The following is a 19,435-nucleotide window of genomic DNA, read 5'->3' as shown; positions in this document are numbered from 1 at the left end:
ATAGGAAGATGCTGATTGCTGCATAAACGTCATTTAATGACAAAACAATATATAATGCAGAGTATAAAAGCAAAGCAGTCTGGAATGTTAAAAAAAGGAAATGGGGAGAGGCAAACAATCACAGAATAACATACTGCTAAGGGAGGAGAATAAGGTAATAAAGCATCCTCAACACTTAGCAAACTACGTAAACGAGCATTTTTCATGTATTGCAGAGAAGTTACAGCAAAAATTCCCCAAAACAAATATAACACCTGTAAATAATGTTGCACTAAATACAATGTTGCTACTTCCAACCACAGAGAATGAAGTCAATCAAACTGTTGAAAAACTAAAAAATGAAATGTAAGTAGGCTTAGATGAAGTACGAATGTGTGTACTGAAACAATGTGTAGGGATTATACAAGGCCCCTTAACAAATATAATAAATGAATCCTTCACATCAGGGACATTTCCATAGCAGTTAAAACAGGCAATAGTTGTACCTTTGCTTAAGAAAGGTAATGCAGAAGACATAGAAAATTACCAGGCCATTTCCCTGCTGTTAGCATTCTCAAAAATAATAGAAGCAACTATGAAAGACAGGTTAATGAATTACCTGAATAAATACAATCTTTTAAGTGAATCACAGTTTGGTTTCTGAAGTGGCAAAAATACGGAGTCAGCCGTGGTAAAATTCACAAAATTTGTACTTGATGCTCTTGATAAAGATGAGTGTGTCACAGGCATATTTTTGGATCTTTCTAAGACATTTGATACAGTCAACAACAAGATTCCATTAAATAAATTAGAAGAATTAGGACTGGTTTCGAACATACCTAGCAGATAGGGTACAAAGAGTAGAGATAACACATACTCTAAATAGATCTAAACATTTAGTAAAACACTTATCAGAAGCAAAATACATTAATATAGGGGTTCTGCAAGGTAGCATATTAGGACCAAAACTATTCCTGATATACATCAATGACTTTCCCACTAGTGTTATTCATGGTGAAAAAATTCTCTTTGCTGATAACAGCAACATAATAGTCACTGAGAAAACAAGAGAACTCCTTGCTGAGAAAGCAAATGAAGCTCTCAGTCTAATGATTGGTCAACAAGCAATAAAGTGACATTGAACATAAAGAAAACTAATGCCATGAGTTTCAGTTTGAAGAGGAAAATTTTAATGTTATATTAAATGTAGATGGCATCTCTATAGACTGTAACAAATGCAAAATTTCTTGGAATGAATACTGATTCTCAGTTGAAGTGGTGTGAACACACAAAGGTACTTGCAAACAGAATGTCATCAACATATAATGCCCTTAGAATCCTATCATCAGTGTGTAACATATTATTCATATATATGCTCAGTTCTTAGCTATGGCATTCTTTTTTGGGGAAGAAATGCACGAAACATAAACACAGTTTTCAAACTCCAGAAAAGAGCCATAAGAATAATATCCAAAAATACTAGTCGAGCTCAATATAAAGATCTGTTCAAAACACTGGGGTTTTTAACTGCTCCATATGAATACATTTACCTGTCAGTAATACACATCAAAAATAATATTGGTAATTGCTGCACAAACAGCTCCGTTCATGACCATGCAACAAGAGATAGACTCAACTTACATTTACCAAGAAAAAATAAACATAAAACTCCAAAAAGCATTTCCTACCAAGGAATAAAACTGTGCAATAAATTACCAAAAGAGATTAAAGAAATTGCAAAAATACACTAATTTAAAAAGACAGCTAAAAAGTACCTGTTATGCAATATATTTTATATATTGAAGTAGTACTTAGATAAATCAGAGTAGGGGTTTGATAAAAAAATGTTATACAAATAAATTATTATAATAAGAATAATAATAATGATAATAATAACATTCCACATAACACCTCCACTTTATGTTTTCTTCCTTCTTTTTTCCTTTCTAGAATTACTTAACCCCGAGCTATGCATAGCACAATACTAACACCTCTTCCTCTTTCTGAGATCAACATCTCACTCGTTATAGTGGAATGCTGACTCAGAAGTTGCGATACACACAATGGCCCAGAAATCACCAGCGTGTGTGTGTGTGTGTGTGTGTGTGTGTGTGTGTGTGTGTGTGTGTAGTGAGTGTGAAGTGTTATGAAACAATATGTGTGTAGTGTGTGCAGTGACTGACAGTGAGATATGAGTGAATGGTGTGGAATTACATTATTTTAATAAGTTATTTGTAAAAAAAAGTATTGCATACCAGGAGTAATTCTAATGACTATGTCTAACTAGAAGTCTGTAAACATGCGTGTATACAAATTAGCTTATTTTAAATTGATGTAAACTTGTAAATACTGTGACATGTTCTATGTCCTTGTAAAAAGAGATCTACAGATGAATAAAGCTACTACTACTACTACTACTACTACTAAGTGAGTCATATGACGCTTTGTTTAGGCCTATTCGATCATCAGTGGCAACTGGTAGGTCAGCTGTCTCTTGAAAAACCATCTCCACCAAGAAGTCATCATTCTCATCAACTGAGACAGGGGGCATAACAAATGCTTACAATATTTGTGAAATCCAAATTGATAGTTTCATGTTAATTGATGCTGTTTGTTGTTACTAACTCCATAACATTTCTCACGAAAAATTCAAAATTAAAAGTATCTTGTAGTGAAACTCATATTGTGGCAATAAACAAAATGATTAAAATTTTTAACATTTATTAACATACATAATTTGGAATAATAAGCACATATACATCACTCAGAATCAGCCTCTTTATTTTCCTCATCTACATATAATTCATTATTATCGTCACTACTGTCCTATTCAGCATTATCAATAATGATATCATCTATCGCCAGTTCGACAACACTGTCCTGCCTTCAGTAAGCTTCTTCCAGTTTTTTGGACCTTCCGGCCATACCCTTCCCACTCTTCAACAGTTATTGACAGAAGGGATTCTCTGGAAGTCTTAAACATGGATTGGATATGCCCCATGAGATGTTGTGGTCCCTAAACAAACTCTTCACTTTTGCCCATGCCAGTTTCACCACACTTAAATCACAATTATAGGGTGGCAGAAGGACAACTGTATGTCTTCCTCTTTAGCCATTTCGTCGAAAACATACGACTTTTCAGCTGGATGTGTTCATGAAGTAAAGAAAACAAAGCCTGCTTTCTAATGCTCTCACGTCAGACAACACATCACCTTAGCAGTACTGCAACATCCTCACTTTGGTATCATACGATGTTTTCCACCTGTCCATTGTGGTATGGATCTTTGTCCATCATAATCACTGCCTTTGGAGGAAGATTTGGCAGAACTATATTTGCAGTGATGCCACAATTAATTGAATAAAAACAATGACAGTCATTTTTATAAACGTTTTTAAAAAATTACATGTGATGGGACTCACACTTATTATCTTCAGCAGACCATCCAAATAACTTAAGCACTATGCTACAGTTGTTGGTCCAAAAATCCATGTTATTATTGGACTACAGGAAATTCATTTTTGTTTATTGTTCACAAATGAGGACCTACCACTGCAAATTATTGCATGTTACAATGTAATATGTAGGATCACAACTACAAAACTGTGTATGTCCTTTCAAAATGTCGACATACTGCAGGGGACTTCTCCTTATAAAGCCCGGTCCACACGCAACGATCTGTCTGCGCAGACATCGGCGCAGATGTCTGTACATGCAAAAGATCGCTGCAAATGTGGTGTATTCACACGACACAAACCCCAATCTACTACTCGCCCGCCATCTGTCGATGTAGAAAAGAAATATCAGTGGCAAGCGACTACGCTCCCCGAAAACGTCAAAATTTAATTCAGTTATTTTGAAAAATAGAAATAGAGGAAGTTCTGTTGTGGTCTGTGTTCGCAACTTGTGTTGCAAAAAACATTCAGACCAACCGCAGGAAACAGAGAAAGCGGTCAAAATGGTGCAGACAGTGGCTGCTAAAGCGAAAGCAGTTTTGTCACGTAAATTTACTGCGAGAGTTGCAGGGCGAACCTGTTTTGTTTTACATAACCTCGTGTTCCATTTCCTCGCACATTGGCACTCCAATTTCATCTTCAATTGTACTCCTGCTTGGTCTTGGCGTTTCTTGATCACTAAGAAAGCCAAGTAGATCAAAATACCATAACGTTGGCTGGTATACTTGATCTACTCCTACACCAGATCTTCTAGATTTCTGAACTTTCGATAACTCTTTTCGGTAAACAGTTCGCGAACAGACTAATTTACTTGACTTGCCTTCATGAACTCATCTTTCAGGAAAGCGTAAATAGCTTCACATGTGTTGGGTATTATTTCACTCAATGCTTGTTTCGATATTGCAGATGAAAATTCCAAATCATTGTAGCTCCTTCCTGTTGCTAGGAATCTTAATGTTACTGCCAGGCGTTCATGAGGAGAAATTTCCCTTCTCATACAAGTATTTCTCTCATAATATGAGGGGTTACATGCTTTAAGAGATAATTATAAGTTTCGACATCCATCCGCAAATAATTTCGCCAGTTCGCAACGAAATTATTTTTTTATTACCGTTTCTCTGTTTGCCGAGGCGCCAACTGCCCGCAATTTTTCAATTGGAGCATTGTATGCTGCTGTCTTTTTGTCTCGGTCACTATATTCTTTACTTTAAATCTTCCACAAACATGGGTGGTTTCTGTATATTTCAATGAATTCACTTACAAACTCTCGAGAACACTGACGAGTATCAGCCATTTTAATGCCCTGTGCACACAAATACAAACACTAGACTGAGCAAACAGCTGTTTCGCGCCAGATTTGCGACGATCTCCTGTCCACACGCTCCAACTTGTCTGCGCAGATGTGGTTTGAACCGACAGATTTGAGAGGTTTCGCTCAAACCTCCAACTCCAACTTCCAGGTTTGCACACACCTCAGGTTGGTGCAAATCTTCTGTTCACACGCAACGATCTGTCTGCGCAGATGTGATGTACGCAGACATTTGCGCAGACAGATCGTTGCGTGTGGACGGGCCTTAAGGGAAACATGAAACATAACAGTTCACGAAGACCCACTTAAAACGTACATTCTCTGGTCTAATTTGGGATCACACATGTAAACAAAAAGTTGTAATATGTAATGTGCCTGAAAAAAATTACAGCAAAAAAAATAACTATTACATTGCATTTACATTAAAGTACAGAATCACTGTAAATGGTAGGAATACTTTCTATGAAGGGAGCCTCTGGTAATTAAAGAAATATGTAAATACATTATTGTAATTATGTACCATATTTGAAAAATTATACTGGAATCTAATCATGGATACTGACTAATACCGAGCGAGGTGGCGCTGTGGTAGCGCACTGGACTCGCATTCGGGAGGACGACGGTTCAATCCCGTGTCCAGCCATCCTGATTTAGGTTTTCCGTGATTTCCCTAAAGTGCTTGAGGCAAATGCTGGGATGGTTCCTCTGAAAGGGCACAGCCGACTTCCTTCCCTAACCCGATGAGGCCGATGACCTAGCTGTTTGGTTTCTTCCCCCAAACAACCCAACCCAACCCATTGAGCTCATCAAAAAACCATTTTAAACAATGCTGAAGATTGTTCAGAATTGTTTAAAAGGTTTATATAGTGTCAGCCATGTTGACAGAGGGAGACAGTCTCATTTTGGTGTTTGAGTAGTAAGCACGTAGCTGCTTCGTATATGTATATTGTAAGTATGTTGTGAACTATTGTAATATTTCTCAAGATGTTAATAAATAGCTTACTGAAATCAGCATCTATTTTGACATTAATTTTAACTTAAGAGTTAAATTTTGCAGTTTATACAGAGAAACCCAGGACGATAGGGAAGACAGATCTGCACATTTGTACAATGAGGACACGAAAACCCATTCTATAAAAATATATGTAAATGCAGAGTATTAGATTGATACTTGGAGGAGCTGGGATGTATTGCAATGCTGTGAACAAATCTCGTATTTGGCTTCAGAAAATATTGTGGAACTCTGGACAATTGTAAATACAACAGAAGGTGAACAGGACTACAAGGAAGAACAAAAGGACACTAGAAACATGACAAATTAAAAAGGGGAAAAGACTGTGAGTACAAAATTTGCTTAAATTTGACTTGTTGGAAACTTTGGAATTATATTATTAATTTGGAGGGTAACAGAGAAAGCGACAAAATGGGAAGGTTCATGGAAACATGCAAAATAGCGTAGATGTTACTGATAATAATATAAGTATTAGTGCAACGAACCAGGAAATAAATAACATGGGAGAGAATAGTGATCACAATAACAGTAGTTTGTGCTCTCCATTTCATGGATTTGAGTCGAATGGATGTACCTTGGATAGGTTAGTTCAGTTAATGGAAGAACAAAAAAGATCAAATGATGAACAGAAACTTTTCTTGATTCGATTAGGCAAGCATGGAAACACATTTCACAAGACAAAAGAGAATTTAGAAAGCTGCTGGGAAAATGTAGACGAGAATACAGAAATGTGTCGACTATACAAAGGGAAATTGTTACCTTAAAACAGAAACACCAAAAATTTGAAGAGAGGTTAGATTCCGTGGCTAGTTTCGAAAAATTTCAACTGCAGAAGTGCAACAATTAAAAAGATTTAGCAAAGATGTTGTAAACACAAAATTTCAACAAAATCGTGAATCCCAATTATGCAGAATTAAAAGAATTTGTAGGTACTTGTTTGGAGCAGATTTCAAACTTCAAATCAAAATTCCAAGAAATCGTTGATTCCACTATTACCAAATCTTTCAGTAATTACAATCTATTGTGGAACAATCTCAACATTAAAACATTTTCAGGGGAACGGAATATACATCCAGTTGATTTCATGTGTCAAATAAAAGACAATTTTGACAGTAAATTGAGCTATAATTTGAAAATCAAATTTTTTAAAAAGTTTTTAGATCGGGAGCCTTTGTCATGGGCGAACCAAGCAATCAAACCTGAAATGTCGCTTAATGAGGTAGAACGTACTTTCATGAACAAATTTTGTTCAGAAATTAGATAAGCCAGAATTAAGTCAGAATTTTTGAATAGCCCAAATTTTAAGCAGAGTAGTGATCGCATGAGAACATTTTGTCAACAACAATTAAGAACTTCAGTACATTTTGATAAACCACTTGATGAAACTATGCAAATAGATGCCTTCTACATCTACATTTATACTCCGCAAGCCACCCAACGGTGTGTGGCGGAGGGCACTTTATGTGCCACTATCATTACCTCCATTTTCTGTTCCAGTCGTGTATGGTTCGCGGGCAGAACGACTGCCGGAAAGCCTCCGTGCGCGCTCGAATCTCTCGAATTCTACATTCGTGATCTCCTCGGGGGGTATAAGTAGGGGGAAGCAATATATTCGATACCTCATCCAGAAACGCACCTTCTCGAAACCTGGACAGCAAGCTACACCGCGATGCAGAGCACCTCTCTTGCAGAATCTGCCACTTGAGTTTGATAAACATCTCCATAACGCTATCACGCTTACCAAATAACCCTGTCACAAAACACGCAGCTCTTCTTAGGATCATCTCTATCTCCTCTGTCGACCTGACCTGGTATGGATCCCACACTGATGAGCAATACTCAAGTATAGGTCGAACGAGTATTTGTAAGCCACCTCCTTTGTTGATGGACTACATTTTCTAAGGACTCTCCCAATGAATCTCATCCTGGCACCCGCCTCACCAACAATTAATTTTATATCATCATTCCACTTCAAATCTTTCTGTATGCATACTCCCAGGTATTTTACAGAAGTAACTGCTACCAGTGTTTGTTCCACTATCATATAATCATACAATAAAGGATCCTTCTGTCTGTATATTCGCATTACATTGCATTTGTCTATGTTAAGGGTCAGTTGTCATGCCCTGTACCAAGTGCCTATCTACTGCAGATCTTCCAGCATTTTGCTGCAATTTTCTAATTTTGCAACTTCTCTGTATACTACAGCATCATCTGCGAAAAACCACATGGAACTTCCGACACTATCTACTAGGTCATTTGTATATATCGTGAAAATCAATGGTCCCATAACACTCCCCTGTGGCACGCCAGAGGTTACTTTAACATCTGTAGACGTCGCTCATTTGAGAACAACATGCTGTGTTCTGTTTGCTAAAAACTCTTCAATCCAGCCACACAGATATTCCGTAGGCTCTTACTTTGTTTATCAGGAGACAGTGTGGAACTGTATCGAACGCCTTCCGGAAGTCAAGGAAAATGGCATCTACCTGGGAGCCTGTATCTAATATTTTCTGGGTCTCATGAACAAATAAAGCGAGTTGGGTCTCACATGATCGCTGTTTCTGGCATCCATGTTGATTCCTACAGAGTAGATTCTGGGTTTCCAGAAACGACATGATACGCGAGCAAAAAACATGTTCTCAAATTCTACAACAGATCAACGTCAGAGATATAGGTCTACAGTTTTGCGCATCTGCTCGACGACCCTTCTTGAAGACTGGGACTACCTATGCTCTTTTCCAATCATTTGGAACCTTACGTTCCTCTAGAGAATTGCGGTACACGGCTGTTAGAAGGGGGGCAAGTTCTTTCGCGCACTCTGTGTAGAATCGAATTGGTATCCCATCGGGTCCAGTGGACTTTTCCTCTGTTCAGTGATTTCAGTTGCTTTTCTATTCCTTGGACACTTATTTCGATGTCAGCCATTTTATCGTTTGTGTGAGGATTTAGAGAAGGAACTGCGGTGCGGTCTTCCTCTGTGAAACAGCTTTTGAAAAAGGTGTTTAGTATTTCAGCTTTACACGTGTCATCTTCTGTTTAAATGCCATCATTATCCCAGAGTGTCTGGATATGCTCTTTCGATCCACTTTTCTGTCAAGTCGGTACATAGAATTTTACTTTCGAATTCACTGAACGCTTCACACTTAGCCCTCCTTAGCCTAACTTTGACGTTGTTGAGCTTCTGTTTGTCTGAGAGGTTTTGTCTGCGTTTCAACTTGCAGTGAAGCTCTCTTTGCTTTCGCACTAGCTTCCTAACTTTGTTGTTGAACCACGGTGAGTTTTTCCCGTCCCTCACAGTTTTACTCAGCACGTACCTGTGTAAAACGCATTTTACGATTGCCTTGAACTTTTTCCATAAACACTCAACATTGTCAGTGTAGATTGCCACACAGGGTACGGTGGAGTCTTGTATATGGGCCTGATGACACTATTGAACAGTTTCTTAGATATGTAGATAAACAAGACTTAAATGGTTCAAATGGCTCTGAGCACTATGGGACTTAACTGCTGTGGTCATCAGTTCCCTAGAACTTAGAACTACTTAAACCTAACTAACCTAAGGACATCACATACATCCATGCCCGAGGCAGGATTCGAACCTGCGACCGTAGCTGTCGCGCGGTTCCGGACTGCGCGCCTAGAACCGCGAGACCACCGCGGCCGGCTAAACAAGACTTAGCCTGGGAAAGAAATGACAGATATAATGACAAACCAGATGACAGGGATTTCAGATCGATTCCGTATTTCTGGATTTCCAGAAGGCTCTTGACACTGTACCACACAAGCGGCTTGTAGTGAGATTGCGTGCTTATGGAATATCGTCTCAGTTCTGTGACTGGATCTGTGATTTCCTGTCAGAGAGGTCACAGTTTGTTGTAATTGATGGAAAGTCATCGAATAAAACAGAAGTGATTTCTGGCATTCCTCAAGGTAGTGTTATAGGCCCTTTGCTATTCCTTATCTATATTAACGATTTGGGAGACAATCTGAGCAGCTGTCTTCGGTTGTTTGCAGATGACGCAGTCGTTTATCGACTAATAAAGTCATTAGAAGATCAAAACAAACTGCAAAACGAATTAGAAGAAATATCGGAATGGTGCAAAAAGTGGCAGTTGACCTTAAATAACGAAAAGTGTGAGGTCATCCACATGAGTGCTGAATAGAACGCGTTAAACTTCGGTTACACGATAAATCAGTCTAATCTAAAAGCCGTAAATTCAACTAAGTACCTAGGTATTACAATTACAAACAATTTAAATTGGAAGGAACACACAGAAAATGTTGTGGGGAAGGCTAACCAAAGACTGCGTTTTATTGGCAGGACGCTTAGAAAATGTAACAAATGTAACAGACCTACTAAGGAGACTGCTTACATTACGCTTGTCCATCCACTTTTAGAATACTGTTGTGCGGTGTGGGATCCTTACCAGATAGGACCGACTGAGCACATTGAAAAAGTTCAAAGAAAAGACGCACGTTTTGCATTATTGCGAAATATGGGAGAGAGTGTCATAGAAATGATACAGGATTTGGGATGGACATAATAAAAGAAAGGCGTTTTTCGTTGCAATGGAATCTTCTCACGAAATTCCAATCACCAACTTTCTCCTCCGAATGCGAAAATATTTTGTTGACACCGACTTACATAGGGAGGAACGATAACCAAGATAAAATAAGGGAAATCAGAGCTCGTAAGGAAAGATATAGGTGTTTATTCTTCTCACATGCTATATGAGATTGGAATAATAGAGAATTGTGAATGTGGTTCGATGAACCCTCCGCCAGGCACTTAAATGTGATTTGCAGAGTATCCATGTAGATGTAGATGTAGATAGCAGGAACAATAATAAGAGAGCTTTCAATGATTATTTTAACAGCAGATTCAGAAATGATGACAGAAGAAATGGGGAGAGAAATGATAGGCAGAGACCAGAGAACAGGAACTTTGAACCAAGAAATAGGTAGTGGGGGCAAAATCAGGGAAATAATGGTAACAGTTTTGAAAATAGAAGAAGTGGTTCAGTAAACTAAGACCTGCCTCTTTCGGAGCCTGGTGGAATGGGGCAAATAGACATGTGGCTTATAGTCAGGCACATTGTGGTAATTTCAGAAGGGGAAGGGGTAGAACAAAAGGGACATACCAAAATTTTGTACCCAGAGCAAAACCTGAAGTGAATAGAATGAAGTTTGATAGAGCATTTTTGGAAATGTTTTATCTGAGAACAAAGATGAACTAAAAAGTAGAAGAAAAATCTGAATTCAAATTAGAAGAAAACATTTTGACAAATTTCTTTACAGTAGTAATACAGTAGTAGCTACTGATAGTGTTGAAAACAGATTTGATGAGTATGGATAAGTGAAAATGTTGAGTGATTGTGGAATTAGTGGAAAAGCTGATACTGGGGTTGTATGTTTGGAAGTAGATAATCATGTACTTGGCAATGAAAGTGAGAATGACAGTGTAATTCCAGATGCAATAGTAGTAGACAATAGACAGAAAAATGAGGATGTTGTAGAACAGAATGGTCATAGTGTTGAGGTTGTTGAAAAAGTGTGTGAAGAGAGAAATGAGTTTAGTGTTGAAAATGATAGTAATTGCGATGATGTTGTTTATGATGATGATGATGATGATGATGATGATGATGATGATGATGATGATAATATGTTGCTTACAGAATTAGATGGCATAGTTTGATGCTGAATGATTCTGGAAATTCTGATGTACGTTCGACTGATGAATTAGAAACCAGTAGGGGAGTGCCTGATAATTTAATGTTGGCAGTTGATGATAGTGATGTTACGTCTGAATGTGTTGGTGAAAATGGGAAAGAAGATCTGATTAGTGATAAGGTATTAAGAGTAGTTAGTGACTATAGTAGCAAATGTCAGTATGATGATCAAAAGTGTAAAGTCTTTAGTAAAATTTCTGAAGGTGTGTACTCAGATAATGAAGTTGCTATGAAAAATTTGGGACAGTCTCATGGTAGTAATATGATTGGTGAATGTGTTGAAACTGTAGTAGAAAGTAGTGACTGCGATAAAGGAGTGAATTTCTGGGAGATAGAGGAGAATTTGTTATTGGAAAATGTGGTCAATGAAATGGGTAAATAACTTGGAAGTCCATATACTGTGCTACAGATTAATGATTGGATAGGAAACTGTCTTCTGGATACAGGTAGCCCAATTACAGGAATATCAAAAAAGCTAAGAGGCAGGATCAAAAATAATAAAAAATTGACAGAATTTCCAGTGACAGGGGTAAGGATAAAAGGGGCAAATGGAAAAAGTAGTAAGTTGATTACCAGACAAGTCTTACTTGAATTTAAAATTAATGATGTGCAATTTATGGCTGGCTGAGTAACTGATGATTTGAATGAAAACTTGATATTAGGTATGAACTGGATTGTTAACACTAAAGTAAATTTTATCTGGGATGATATGAAAATAACATTTGTTGAACCAAAAAGTGGAATTCATGGGGAAACTAGTTTTGTAATGGAAGATTATGGTCTAAGTAGTCTGATTAGAGGGATGCAAGAGACTAATGGTGATGGTTATTGTGAGGATGGGGAAGAATTTGCTATTAATGATGATAGTGTTGATTATTACACTGAACTGGTAGCTAAAAAAGTGTCTGAAACTGAAAGCCTTAATGCAGAGAACAGGAGAGAACTTGAAGATTTTTTGTGGGATTATAATGACATATTTGCTGTAAAACCTGGAAGAGTAAAAGGGTATCAATGTAGGCTAAAATTAAAAGTTCATGACCCATTCTCCATAAAACAGTATGCTATCCCCATCTGTAAAAGAAAGTAGGTACAAAGAGAACTTCAGAAAATTGAAAGGTACAAAATAATTGAAAGAAGTTGTAGTTCATCTAATAACCCATTAGTGGTAGTTTCGAAACGAGATGGGGGTATTCGTTTAGTGCTTGACTCTAGATATCTGAATAAATATTTGGAGAGAGAAACTGACCATCCTGAAAGTATAGATGAACAGGTAAATAAGTCTGAAAATGTAAAATAAATGACTAGCCTTGTCTTAAGTTTTGGATTTGATCAGACTGAACTAGAAAGAGCTTCCAGAAAGTACACTGCATTCTTGTTTAATGGGAAATGTTTTCAATACTGTGTTGTACCATTTGGTTTAAATGTATCTGTGGCAGAATTTATTAGGGGATTGGATTTCGTTTTGGGTAAAGAACTCTTAGAATAGTTAATTATTTATGTGGATGACATTTTGGTATCAAGTAAGACATGGTAGCATCATATTCGAATTTTAAAGGAAATTGAAGAGAAAATGTAACAGGGGGTATGACTTTGAAATTATAAAAATGTAAATTTGCAATGAAATTACTAAAATTTCTTGGCCATTTCATAAATGAAAAAGGGATTTTGCCTGATGGAGAAAAGATAGAGGCCATAGGAAAATTCCCAAAACCTAGAAATAAAAAGGATTTAAAGTCATATTTTGGATTAGTAATTTTCTATTGAAAAAAAGTGAAAACACAGGCACTTAATGCACGATGGTTGAACAAGCTGTTAAGAAAAAATGCGGTGTGGGATCGGTCTGATGAATGCCAATTAGCTTTTGACAAAATTAAGAAAGAGTTGGTAGAAAGTGAAATCCTTTATAGACCTGATTTATAATTACCATTTTGTTTGATGACAGACAGTTGTGATTATGGGCTGGGGGTACATTTATTCCAAGAAAAGGAAGTTAAGGGGAAAATAGAACATCATTCTATAGCATTTGCAAGTAGAACCTTACAAAAACATGAGAGAAATTACATGATAACTGGAAAGCAACTTTTGGTAATTGTATGGGGATTCAAAAAATTTAAAAATTATTTGTTTGGGCATGAAGTCAAAGTTCATACAGATCATAAATCTTTAACTTACTTACAAGATTAAAAATTGTATCATGGGAGAATTACCAGGTGCTCAATGTTATTACAGCAGATCAAACATACAGTTCATTTTATAAAGGAAAAGGAAAATGTAATTGCTGATGCCCTGTCAAGAATGCCAGTGGGGAATGGAAATGACAGTGAAAACAATGGTCAAGGGAGAAAATTTAAAATAGTGTATTTTAAAGATGTCAAAGAGGTAAGCGAAATTAGGAAAATCTGTAATCAACTGAGAAGATATCGAAACGGCGATGACCATAGGAAGCTTGTTAAGAGTTATCTAGGGAAGAAAGTGCATGAGAAAGTACAAAGTACAACCAGGTCTTCAAAGGTATTCTATTTTATAGACACAACTCAGACAGAGATGCTTGGAATGTTTGCTGGCCAGATTTTCACATAAATACTTTGTAAAATATACACATGAAAGCTTCACACACTGTGGTGCATTGAATTGTATTCAAAAGATACAAGAATGTATATATTTTCATAACATGTCTAGGAGAGTTTGAACCTTACTTGCCTGCTGTGATAGATGTCAAAGAACAAAAGTTAGTAACAAAAACAGTAAGGGACTTTCACAAAATGTGGTACCACATAAACAGTTGGATTTGGTAGGGATAGATTTGTATGGTCAAGTTCCAAGAGCTAAAGGAGGAATTCAGTACTTTTGTCGCTGTGTATTTATTTTATAAATATCCGGGTTATCTGGATACTTCCCACTAACACCAACCTATCCGAACTCCGGAGATGGGAACTTGCTCTTCAATATATCCTCTCTTCCCGTTATCCACCAGGCCTCAATCTCCACTAATTTCAAGTTGCCGCCACTCGTACCTCAGCTGTCATTCAACAACCTCTTTGCCTCTGCACTTCCATCTCGACTGACATCTCTGCCCAAACTCTTTGCCTTTTAATATGTCTGCTTGTGTCTGTATATGTGTGGATGGATATGTGTGTGTGTGCGATTGTATACCCGTCCTTTTTTCCCTCTAAGGTAAGTCTTTCCACTCCCGGGATTGGAATGACTCCTTACCCTCTCCTTTAAAACCCACATCCTTTCGTCTTTCCCTCTCCTCTTTCCTGACGAAGCAACCGTTGGTTGCGAAAGCTAGAATTTTGTGTGTATATTTGTGTTTGTTTGTGTGTCTATCGACGTGCCAGCACTTTCATTTGGTATATATATATAATGTAATACGAAGTGTTTGCTCAGTGATGCTGCAGATTGCAGCAAGCATATAATTCTTCTCTCCATGTGTTTATAGGCAAATCTATCTGAGTTCTAAATATTTCAATCTGAGATTTCTCTAGACAAACGTTAGCCTATAGTCTGCTATCTAATGTGATATACTCAACGATAACAGATTTAATTTTATGTTATTGTATGACTTGTATACTAATGGTCACAAACATATACCATGTAATGAGTAAAGATTTGACGCTTGTCTGAAGTTCATGAGAATTGATATTGACAAGTATAGCTGTTATTCTTGCAGACATCTGCTCTCAAATGGAATATGGATTAATCATTATTCATTACCTGACAAGGAAAAGTATAAATCATGCCTTTGGAATAACTGAACCAACTATTTTATCCCAAATTTTGATCCTATCAAATGTAACCTGTGGTACTCCAGGCTTTATCTTAACCTACGTTGGAACTTACCTGTACCGGTGCCCTACTATCATTGCAGTCTCATCTGTTGTTCCTACATCATGTCTAATGAGGTGATGATCAACGGGAAGTATATCAACTGATGAATGTGCAGTATTTGTTCTGTGGACAACCTGTTGGTACTTAAATTTCCAACATAAATTGGATTGTATGGATATATACGGCCATGTGGCTCATTCTCTCATCTAGATGATGCAAAAAGAAATTTTAGAAACGATTACTTATAAGCTAAGAGGACATGATGGTTTTGACAGTTGTTGTGGATAACTCATTCCATCCATCTTTGTAGTTTCCAGACCAGAAATACTCAAGTCCAGTTACTCTGATGTCTGAGTTTAACTTCCAAGGAAATAAGAACGTTAGCCACTCAGGTGATATAGTGGTTATGTCTTGATGTAATTTAACAGTTGAAAACTGACATGATTTATCCATGAAAGTTGATGTTTGCAAAGCTGACAACTAATTCCCACCCAGCATGAAAATGGAATCTGGGTTAATTACTTTTCGAGTAAATGTATGTAATAGACAGATGGGTAGATTAGGACATAACACTGGAACACTCTGTTTTCTGCCAAAATTTGCTTCCTCTGACTAAGGAACGTATTGTATAAGTTGATTGACAACTACTCTTACACAAAATGTTGAACAATGTTATACTGTCACATGCAACATGGTTCTCTCAATAACCACTCATTATCAATGCTCTTTTCCTCTCAAAAGAAATATATTTACTTTAATTAAAATTACAACTTATGGAAACAAACTTAGAACTAGCAATGTATTAACAAATATTATACCATGATATACCATCACATGCAACCTAATTCTCTGTAATCACTCATTGTCAATATAATCCCAAACTTACTTCTGTTTCTTTATATGAGTTGCCACTTGAAATAATTTTGTTACATGTACTTTATGAAATAGTCCTTCGGCCTAAAAAAACTAATACTTTTTATATGCCTTGTCAGTTAAGAAGAGAATATATATGATGCTTGAATGAGAATCCAGAAAATTAAACTTGTATATCTCAGACCCTTATCATACTTAATTTTAAAAAATGTTACATCATTTTCTTTGTCATTTTCACTCTTAACTTTATGGCGTTCAAGAAATATATTGATGTGAAAGGAATTTCTTATCATGAGGTGAACATCTTCACAATTATATGATAGGTCCAAAGAGACATTCCACTTTAGTTATTAATATGGAATATGCAATAACTTGATATGATACTTGTGTCCCTTATTTCTATATTTTCATGTTTATGTATCAATTATGCTGAGTCTGGTGTACATATCAGAGGAACTTTGAACTTCATGTTAAAATTTCCAGCTACCTTGTCTTGCAGAGTGCTATCGTTTACCCTTCGTTGATCAGTTAATGGGGGGTGTTGGAATTAATGTTTGGAGACTTGGAAGGTGAAGCTGTGACAAGTCTGTTCTGTGGGAAATGCTGAACACACTTCTCCCTCCAGTGCCACAGTGAAGTACTGGAACAGTAGGGGCCCGGGGGAGGGGGTTCCAGGGTTCCAGTCTTTGGGGACTGTCATCTTTTCCTTCTTCAGCTCCAACACTCCAAATCTTCAATTTCATTTCTTATTTCTGAGCAGAGTACCAAACTGTCCATTCCTCTATCCATACATATTTGTCTCTATTGTTGAGACTCTTCTCATTTACTGTGAGAGCTTTAATTAAGTGACTAAAGCCTATTGTATAGGAGGATCCGGGAAACAGCTAGCATTTCTACGTTATTAAATGTAACTATGCTCTGTCATACTATATTATTTATTTATGGCTGATTTTGTTGTGTGTTGTCACCCAAGTGGTAAACATTTACTTATGTATTTTTTCTGCTATAAACTAGCACTCTTAGTTGTGTACACTTACTTATGTATTTTTCTACCATACACCAGCACTCAAAGCTGTGAACACTTACTTATATGCAAGTATGCTCTGTCATGTCACTATATTCACTTAAATATGTGATTGTCGTGAGGAATGACTCACTTATACTAATATCTGACATATGTTTCATGAGTAATGCTTTATAATTGTTGTGAGGAATGACTCACTCATACTAATATCTGACATATGTTTCATGTATAATGCTTCAAAATTGTTGTGAGGAATGGCTCACTTATACTACTCTCTATCATATAATATGTTTCATGAATAATGCTTTATAATTGTCACAAGGAATGGCTCACTTATATTACTCTCTGTCACATAAATATGTTTCATGTGTAATGCTTTACAATTGTCATGAGGAATGACTCACTTATACTAATATCTGACATATGTTTCATGTGTAATGCTTTATAATTATTATGAGGAATGACTCATTTATACTAATATCTGACATATGTGTCATGTATAATGCTTTATAATTGTCATGAGGATTGGCTCACTTAGAATATTAGCAATATGCAACCACACTCTTGATGTCTCAGTACCACTATATGTTGACATTTACTGTGCAGGAAGACGCAATGACTGTATTGCGTAGATATTCATGAAAGCAATCGTTATATGTTTGTAAGGATGGGAGTGAAGCATTGGAAGTGTCTTGACAAATGAAAAATAGTAAGATTGGTCACTGGTCAGACATTTCATTCTACAAAGCTGTTTGCTTACTGCAACCTCAAGACTCTCTGTAAAGCAGTCTGCGTACTGCAAACTTCAAGATTATCCATAAAGCAGTCTGTATATGAAGGGAGCTCTAGTAATTAATAAAATGTGTAAAACATTATTGTAATTGTGTATTCGAGAAATTATACTCGAATCTAATCATGGATACAGACTAATACAGTAATGTACTTGCTGTACAAGAGCAAACATAAATTTAAATATTTATTATCAGTTTTTAAATGCTTATTTTAAATGTTATTCAATCAAAAAACCATTTTAAACAGTGCTGAGGATTGTTCGGAATTGTTTGAAAGGTATATATAGTGCCAGCCATGTTGGCAGAGGCAGGCAGTCTCGTTTTTGTTTTTGAGTAGTAAGCATATAGCTGCTTCATGTATATTGTAAGTATGTCGTGAACTATTGTAATATTTGCAAGATGCTAATAAATAGCTTCATGAAATTAACTTCGATTTTGACATTAATTTAACTTAAAATTTCGCAGTTTATACAGAGAAACCCAGGACAATAGTGAAGACAGATCTGCACATTTGTGTACAAGTAACCCCATTCTATAAAAATTTATGTAGTTGCAGAGTATTAGATTGATACTTTATAAACGGTACCAGGAGTCCCTATAAGAAACAACTGCGTTTTTACACACACAGAATGGTCAGTTTGGAGTAATTCAGACAAAGAGAAGGCAGAACTGAAAAATTTTAACTGAAATTTACTTCTTTTTCCATAATTAACTTTGCAAAAATTCTTCTAACAGAGCTTGTTCCTGTGCACACCACTATTCTTCTCGTCAGCTGAGAGAGAAGGTGGAGCAACTCTCTTATTTTTGCTCTCCTGCTCTTAACATTCAGCAACATTATTAATTCTTTTTCAAGCTCCACTCCTTGGAGTGCCTGTAATGGAACAGCAACCACTTAGTCACTCCTCAAGAGATGTATTAATTTGAAACACAACACAACAATCTCTTTGCAATAATCACATATACAAAATTCTGTATACTCGCTGAGGTTGGCAGCGCCTGCTCAGAAAACATGACTGGGCTGAAGTAGATCAACTTCTGCCAATCCAGAATTATGAAACCTCGCTCATCTCTTTATGAACAGACTTATACATAAACCCTCGACTGTTATGAATGAAAGAACATTCCTCAAAGTTCTCAGGCCAACAGATGCCGAAAATATCCTCCTCCTGCATAAACATTCTCATGGGCTACTGCAACATACAAACAGCCCTAAATTGTACCTAATGATTAGATTAGATTAGTTTTTCGTTCCATAGATCCATGCTGAGGAGATCCTCGTGGATGTGGAACATGTCGACTATTTTTTTTTAGCTGAAATAACAATACTAATAGTATGAATATATACAGTACATCATTTGTTTCTATTAAAAAATTCGTCTATGGAGTAGAAGGAGTTGGCCGCTAGTAAGTCTTTCAGGCTCCTTTTAAATT

This window comes from Schistocerca americana, chromosome 2, assembly GCF_021461395.2.
Source record: "Schistocerca americana isolate TAMUIC-IGC-003095 chromosome 2, iqSchAmer2.1, whole genome shotgun sequence".
NCBI lineage: Eukaryota > Metazoa > Arthropoda > Insecta > Orthoptera > Acrididae > Schistocerca > Schistocerca americana.
Note: the sequence above shows the minus strand (reverse complement) of the source record.